Genomic DNA, 9,038 nt, shown 5'->3' with positions numbered 1-9,038 from the left:
TTGTGTTATACTACACTTTAGTATAACACATTATTTGAGTTATATAATGAAGTTTGCATAACAAAATTCTTTACTTATAAAAAGTGTTATTGTAATAGATATTATAACATATTTTTCGTATTATTTTAATATTTAGATAAGTTTAAATTCTCATTATATATTCATTTATATAACACTAATTTATTCTATTATATTTTAATTTTTTTTATATAATTAAAATTAGCTTTCTAATATATACTAGCATCATCAAATGAACTTGATTTTCAAATAACAAATAGTAAAAACATTCAACATTATATTAACAATCCACAAATTAGTTTAAAACATTCAACACTATTATCAACAACAAAATGTTCTTAAAGTATTCAAGTAGTCTTAAATATTCAACATATAAGCCTTGAATGATGATTTCTGTAAGTCCAGCACAAGGCAGTAAAGGAATGCGATGTGAGGATTATAGCAAGGACAAAACAAGATACTGAGAAGTAAAAGAATGCAGTGTAGACAACCAAGTGAGGAACCCCATCTTTCAATGTATGCCATTGATCATTTGTTGCCAAGTTGAATGCTGGTGAGAATAGAGAAAAGCAAACACCAGCAAAGAAACATATGGACATTCCAATGAGAGTGCTTTTCCCAAACACCTATAGCAAGAGTTATAATTAGTAAATGTGATAGAGAATCTGAGATGTTTGGATTTGAATGTCAGGTGATGAGCGTCCAAATATTGTTGTGTAGTATTTTTGCAACACAAGATTATCACTTTTCATCTAAATGTGAGAATTTTAATTGATTTTCCATACTAAAAATTATTGTCTTTTACAGTGCCATCTATAATGGTACACCTAGTTTTATACTCATTCTCATTATCCTTAAGTGCACCATCAAAAAAAAAAACAATTAAGTAAAAATTACATCACTCAACAAGCTCGATGATTTTATTTTTAAAAATGAATAAAAACAAGATAATTCTTTGATATCCTTAACATTTAATGAATGAAACATACCCCTCTTTAGATGAAAAACCTTCAAGCTTTTCTTTAATATCAGCTGCATTAGATGAGTGGACAGTAGAAGTAAGGCAAACTGCAACCAAGAAGCAGCCAACGCCAGGGAAAAGGATCTTGGCTCTATTAATTCTATTGTCTAAAAAGTAATTCAAGGTTGTTCCTGTCACCATTAAAGATTGCAACAGAAGCAAAAAATTCAGTATCTATAAGAGCAACACAGATAAACATCAACATTTATAAGTGGTCAGAGATAGAGAGAGAATGAAAGAAAGGACCTATAACAATTGTTATGCTTGCAGTGATCACTTCTATGACTGATAAGCCAACAAAAGCCCAAGCATACTGAGTTGAGATATTTCCAAGGCTAAGTACCACCCCTCCTGCCATTGCAAACATCACAGAAGGCCAATTATCCTACACCAATCACCCTAACATGAATCGAAACCAAATACATACAATACAATACAACTCCATTATGGCATACAGATGAAATTTTCATTATGCTGTGTTCCTTATCACTGGTCTCTCCAAATAGCACCACATTCATCAAAGAGAATAGAGAATGAATGAACTAAACTTTATCTAAATATATGCAAGTGTTGAATATTTGTGATTCAACACTTGTAATGAGCTAAAAAACATAATCAATACTGAATTAATCATGAGAAGGAGTAGCCAAAAGAATTATATACAAAAAGAAGAGGAAAAACAAAAAATAATGGATTCTAGACATGTCTCATAATAATTGGACCTTTTTATTAAACTTCATGGAGACAAGACTGTCACAATAAAATTGTCTAGCAATATTTTTATGGCAAACAGATGAAATTTTCATTATGATGTGTTCTTGCAGAAGGTTGATGACTGATGAGGCTATATTATCCCTTTTTTTTTTCTTTCATTGCTATAGTTTAATCCCTCAAATGCTACCAACTTGTTTCATTATGTACTTGTACTAATCATATTTCTTGGAAGTATTTTGCTGAACATAAGCATCTTAATCTTTTAATTCATGATCAAAATCATAATCAAAGTGTCCAACTAAGATACAGGTAATAATCATGATCAAATTATATTCCCATTTATAACACAGTAACAAGAAGAATATAAGAAAAGCACACCCACAAGTCAATGTGGAGCAAAGAAGTCAAAGGAACACAGTCATAAACACTTGATACTATATTGAGGATTAACACACAGACAAAAAGATTTAAATGCTTAGTTAATCATTTAATTGTAAACAAAGAAAAAAAAGACTTATTCCACAAACTGTCATGTGTATAAGGAAAATTATTCAAGTGAAATCAAGAAACTCACCTAAATCATGAGATCATACATAAGCATACTGTTACACCCAGATTTCGAGCTTTAAGAATTGTGATCTTGAAAGCTGGATTCGTTAGGAATGGGCTTGTAATGTCTGGAACACGTGTCCGCCACCTAGGCACCGAACCTACAAAGCAAGGGCAACCTCGAAGATGGTAGCCTCGAAATCCTCACAAGCTCGAAAGACAGACATCGAAGTACGTCTATTCTCGGATGACCTCGGATCACGGGTTCCGAGCTTGACATAAGTATGAGATCGAAGCCACATGATCTCGGGGAAAATGCTACAACTCGAAAGTCATTAAGAGACCTGGGTTGGCACGACACTGACGATGTAGATTGATAACTTTGAATATCTTAGTGAGTCATTTTGGAGAGACGCGATCTACATTTATTGTTGTGAATCCCCCATAGTAAAGGGGTATTTATTATTTAGTTATACGCCCCCTGGTCTTCAGGGGACGATTCCTTGTATATCGGAGTTACAGGCTTTTAATGCCATTAAATTTATTTACATATACAGAATAACTTCCCGAAATGTGTGGGGTAGTATTCTGGGATCTCCTTTATAAATAGAGAAGTCATGAACCATTGTAGGGACCGAAATTTTGTGATCTTGAGAGAAACTCTGGAGAATTCATTCTGAAGAATTTCCAGAAATCATCTTAAGTTCTAATAACAAAGACTCGTGGACTAGGCAGAGTTAACTGCTGAACCACGTAAAAAATCCTATTTGTCTTATTGTATTTTTCTGGCCATAACTATTTATTGTTTTCGTGCTCTTTATTCACTATTGACGAAAAACGGCGTCAACAGTTTGGTGCTTTCATTGAGAGGCTTAAGCATTTAGTCCCTGAACAAGTTATGGCCGCTAACGTTCCTGAAGAAAACTATCCGAGACGCCCTGGGAAACAGCCAATGGTAAACCCGGATGCTGAAGAGAGAAGCGAGTCCTCTGATTCTCGGGGACCACCCGCACCTCCAAGGGATGAGGATATGTATTACAATCCTGAGCGGTATGTTCCCATTGTGGAACTTAAAAACCGGCAGCTGAAACAGCAGTTGGCAGAGGCCAACAAGCGGAATGAGGAGTTACCAAGGATAGCTGCAGAGGCGCAGGCGGCTCAGCCCCCGCCTCCGCGTGAAAACTAAGCTCCTCCTCCGAGGGGCGTGCATGTTCCTCCCCACAGGCCTCGTGGGCACCCACGAAAGAATGCTGCCACAAGAAGGCCGAAACAACCTCCAGCACCAGCAGAGCCATCCACTCCCTCGAGACCCCAAAGAAGTACCCGAGCTAGGGCCCCGGTTAATCCACCTGTGGAGGTACCAGTGGGAACCGAGAACAACCGAGCCCCTGCAGAGGCTTGGACTCAAGTCCCTGGGAACACGCAGAATGCAACCAACCCATCTCGGGCAAACTCCGGACCGTCCAGGGCATGAAATGGGTGGCAGCCACCATCGTCCATACGGTTCCCTCCATCACCTATAAGATATCCTTCACCTCCTCGTAGGAATGCTCAACTAGTTCGAGATGAGGACGAAAGACGCGCGGGAAGGAGACAAGGGAACAGGGAAGCTTTCGGGGAGCGGAGTGGAGAGGCGCCCTGTCTGAAAAAATTCAAACGTCCCGGCCTCACAAGGCAGAAACGAGGCGGCACGAAAAAGACCCATCTCGAAATAATCATGCGACAAGCCTTACTAGTGATGACTCTGGAGATACCAGATCAGTCAGTATGCATGATCGAGGTCGGAAGAATACTGGGAGCCACAAGAATCGCTCCGACATACGGGAACATTGGAATCAGAATTGGGGTAATGTTAACCTGACGAACCAGGACCTGAGGGATCGCTTAAATAGGCATAAAGACCCCCTGCAGAGGTGAGAACCTAGAATTGTGATCGATGACAGCCAATTCCAGACAAGACCCCTCGCGGACCTGGTCCAGGAAAGAATTGATGAGTTAGAAAAGGCCTTCAGACTCTTGAAAAATGAGCAAGGTCAGGGTCGATATGAAGACTCTGATGAGGAGCTTGAACCGTTTGCTCCCCATATTTCTAACACTCCATTCCCCCAAGGATTTCAGATCCCTCACGTCCCAACGTTTGAGGGAAAGTCCGACCCATACAACCATTTGAGTACATTCAATACCATAATGAGAGCAAGTAACGTGGGTTACAAGCTCAGATGCATGTTATTTCCAGCATCGTTGACAGGACCAGCCAAAAGCTGGTTCGAAAAATATAGAAGACACTCAATAACTTCTTGGGATCAGCTATCTAAAGACTTCAAGAAGCAGTTCAGAGCCATGATGGGGGTTAGACCAGAGGCATCAACTCTAATTAACGTTCGGCAGTAGCCAGATGAGACATTGAAAAGTTACCTTACAAGGTTTAACTTGGAAGTTGCCCGAGCTCAAAATGTGGATGACAGCGGTCATCTAATGGCTGTCCAAGCTGGAGTAATGCCAGGAAGTGCTCTCTGGGACGACATGCAGAGAAAACCGGTAAAGTCCCTAACTGAGTTTAACAAACGAGCACAGAGGTTTGTCAATGTAGAGGAAGCGAGGTTGACACTTATTGTGACTTCCCAGCCCGTAGCTACAACGATAAATGTAAACTCTGCCTTAACCTCGACGGACCCACCAGCTTCAAAGCCTACTGCAGAAAACCCTTCCAAGAGAAAAAAGAATGAAGGGAGTAACCCCGAGGCCGAGGGAGGAAAGAAAAAGAAGGGGGAGAGATATTTCTCCGGGTACAGAGTGTACACCGAGCTCAACGAGTCTCGGGAGAACATATTCCTGGCTAATGAAAACTAGGTCCCCTTCAGACGTTCAGACCCAATGAGAAATCAGAAGTCCAAGAGGGACTCCAGCAAATATTGGCGATTTCACAGAGACACCGGGCATACTACTGATGAATGTCGACAGCTGAAAGATGAGATCGAAGGATTGATCTCAAGAGGTTATTTCAGACAATATGTCAAAAACCGGAATGCTAATCAGGCGTCTACGAGCCAGAAGGCAGCCGCGCCATAGCCCACACAAAACAACAATTCCCGAGTCAGGGAAGAAGATAGGCCCCCGCCGATCGATGGAGAAAACGTGATAACCATCTCGGGAGGGCCTCATCTCGTGGGAGTGGGCATAAATGCCCAAAAGAGATATGTGAACGAGCTAAAAACTAGGGACGGGTCTCCTTATGAACCCAAACCAAGAGCTCCTAAAAATCAAAAGATAGAGTCTCAGCCAATAACCTTTACTGAGGACAACGCATCCCATGTTCAGTTTCTTCACCATGATCCACTGGTCATCACTCTCCAACTGGAAAATAAGAGAGTTCACCGGGTTCTCATAGAAAATGGGAGCTCAGTTAACATTCTCTATAAGGCAACCCTAGAGAAAATGGGACTCACTCTTTGCGACCTGAAAGCATGTGCGACAACACTATACGGCTTTTCAGGAGAAGGGACCGCTTGCATGGGATCCATCAAACTGCCTGTAACCTTGGGAGACTACCCAGTCTCAACAACCAAGATGATGGAGTTCGTGGTAGTAGACCTGCCTTCAGCCTACAACGTGCTACTCGGAAGACCCGCCCTAGTAGGGCTGGGGGCAGTCTCGTCTGTTAGGCATCTGGCCATTAAGTTCCCTACTCCTAGTGGCATTGGGACTTTGAAGGGAGACCAGTTGGCCGGAAGGGAATGCTATAGCATCTCCCTAAGAGGAAAGAAACAGACGAGTGCACAAACACTCGTAATTGTTCAAAATAAATATGGGACAATCTTGGAGATAGATGAGGAGATTGACCCAAGGGTGGAGGAGAAAACTGACCTCGAACAATTAGAAGAGCTTGAAGAAATCAAGCTCGAAGAGTCAGATCCTTCCAAAACAGTAAAGGTCGGGAAACACCTCCGGGAAGAAAGCAAATAGCAACTAATTTTATTTTTGAAGAGAAACCAGGATGTCTTCGCATGGTCACATTCAGACATGGTAGGAATAAGTCTGAACATAGCAAGCCATGCACTAAACATTGATAAAAGCTTCCCTCCGAAGCAACAAAAATGAAGACAGCTAGATGACAACAGGAAGAAGGCACTGAAGGAGGAGGTCGATAGGTTAAAAGCAAACTGATTCATTAGGGATGCTTTTTACCCTGACTGGGTAGCCAATCCGGTGCTGGTCCCAAAACCTAATGGGACGTGCCGAACCTGTATTGACTATTCAGACCTCAACAAAGCCTGCCCGAAGGACTGTTTTCCCTTACCAAGGATTGACCAGCTCGTGGATGCCATGGCGGGGCATAGACTGATGTCGTTCATGGATGCCTATTCTGGATATAACCAGATTCCCATGCATGCCCCTGATCAGGAACATACGAGCTTCATAATGGACAAGGGACTATACTGTTATAATGTCATGCCATTCGGGCTCAAAAATGCTGGGGCCACATACCAGCGGCTCGTGAATATGATGTTTTCAGAGAAGATAGGGAACAACATGGAAGTTTATGTTGATGACATGCTTGTCAAGTCTCAACTTAACAATAACCATGTTGATGACCTCGAAGAGTGCTTTGGTGTGCTCCAGAAGTATAACATGAAACTAAATCCTCAGAAGTGCTCCTTCGGGGTATCATCAGGAAAATTCCTGGGTTTCATTGTAAACACTCGTGGAATAGAAGCTAACCCAGACAAGATCCAGGCCCTGATCAACATGCCCTCACCTCAAAGACACAAAGATGTCCAAAGCTTGACCGGCAGGATGGCGGCACTAAGTAGGTTTATTTCGAAATCTACAGACCGTTGCCTTCCGTTTTTCAACCTTTTGAGGGGAGGCAAGAAATTTGAATGGACGGAAGAGTGCGAATTCGCCTTCCAGGAACTTAAAAAGCACCTCGTAGAACCCCCCATCTTATTAAAACCTATTACGGGAGAAGTACTGTACTTATATCTTTCCACTACCGAACACGCAATAAGTGCAGTGCTCGTGCGAGAAGAAGAAAAGGTAAAAAGACCCGCATATTACATCAACAAAAGATTACTGGGGGCAGAGTCGAGATACCCCTTGATGGAGAAGCTAGCTCTCAGCTTAATTCATTCATCTCATAAACTTTGACCCTACTTTCAGGCGCACCCCATCCATGTATTGACTGATCAACCACTTAGGCAAGTCCTGTCTAAACCGGAGGCTTCGGGTCGACTTCTTTAAATGGGTTGTTGAACTCGGACAATTTGAGATCACCTACCACCCAAGGACGACCATTAGGGCACAGGCATTGGCAGACTTTATAGTGGAGTGTACTGGCATGACCAACGATGAAGTTTTAACCTCGGCCCACGAGCTGTGGAAACTTTACGTCGATGGGTCATCTAATGAAAATGGATCGGGGGCAGGGGTCATTTTGATTACTCCCGCAGGGAGCAGATTTCATTCTGCCTTAAGATTCGACTTCAATGCATCGAATAACGAGGCCGAATACGAGGCTTTACTGGCGAGACTTCGTATAGCCAAAGAGCTCAAAGCTAAAGCAATACATTGCTACAGCGACTCCCAGCGTTAACCAAATCTTGGGAGAATACCAGGCTCGTGGCACAAAAATGGAAGCTTACTTAGAGAAGGCAAAATCCGCATTGGAACATTTTGAGTTTTATGCGATTGAACAGGTTCCTCGAGAGAAAAACTCAAATGCAGATGCCTTAGCCCGGCTCGTTACTTCCGCCGAGAATGATGAGCTAAATGTTGTGCCAATAGAACACCTCTCAGCACCTAGCATTAACGAGCTGGAGGAGGAAGAGGTGTGTATGATTGAGTCCAAACCTACCTGGATGACCCCGATAGTCGAATATCTCGAGACCGAAGTCCTTCCAAAAGATCGAAACCAGGCTCGAAAGTTAATGTATCAACTTCCCCATTACACCATTTTGGATGGAAAGTTGTATAGAAGGGGATATTCCATGCCATTACTTCGGTGCGCGAATCCACCCGAAGCCAAGAAGATCATTGAAGAAATTCATGAAGGGTTCTGTGGAGACCATACCGGGGGGCATAGCCTGTCCAAGAAAATCATACGCAAAGGTTAATTCTGGCCTACCATTAAATCGGATTCTTTCGAGTACGTAAAGAAATGCGATAAATGCCAGAGGTTTGCCACAATTGCTCGAGCTCCACCATCCGAGCTGACCATGATGACTTCCCCATGGCCCTTTGCGGTATGGGGAATCGACCTCATAGGCTCTCTCCCAACTGGAAAGGGCGGTGTGAAGTATGTTGTAGTCACCGTAGATTACTTCACAAAGTGGACAGAGGCTGAACCGTTAGCAACAATAACTTCCAAAAAGGTCCTTGACTTCGTGGTAAAAAACATCGTGTGCCGATATGGGATGCCGAGGAAAATTGTATCCGACAACGGGACCCAGTTCGATAGCGACTTGTTCACCAACTTTTGCGAGAATAACGGAATAATAAAGAGTTTTTCGTCAGTAGCTCATCCTCAGGCGAATGGCCAGGTCGAAGCTGTAAACAAAACTCTCAAGAGTTCGCTAAAGAAAAAGTTGGAGGAAGTAAAGGGACGGTGGCCCGAAGAATTTCCCCAAGTCCTACGGGGATATAGGACTACAGCTCGAACATCAACGGGACATACCCTGTTCTCTCTAGCATACGGTTGCGAAGCTATGTTACCTATCGAGGTCGAAATTCCTACAAT

General features: G+C 42.5%; 1 pseudogene; it reads right to left on the bottom strand.

Moving 5' to 3' along the window:
* Positions 1-322: 322 nt before the first annotated feature.
* Positions 323-1,636, bottom strand: LOC133790024 (ureide permease 1-like; annotated as a pseudogene).
* Between the last annotated feature and the right edge of the window lie 7,402 nt (positions 1,637-9,038).

Source organism: Humulus lupulus, chromosome 7, assembly GCF_963169125.1.
Source record: "Humulus lupulus chromosome 7, drHumLupu1.1, whole genome shotgun sequence".
NCBI classification, from domain to species: Eukaryota; Viridiplantae; Streptophyta; class Magnoliopsida; order Rosales; family Cannabaceae; genus Humulus; species Humulus lupulus.
The sequence above is the reverse complement of the archived record's forward strand: the minus strand, read 5'-3'. Positions and strand labels throughout refer to the sequence as shown.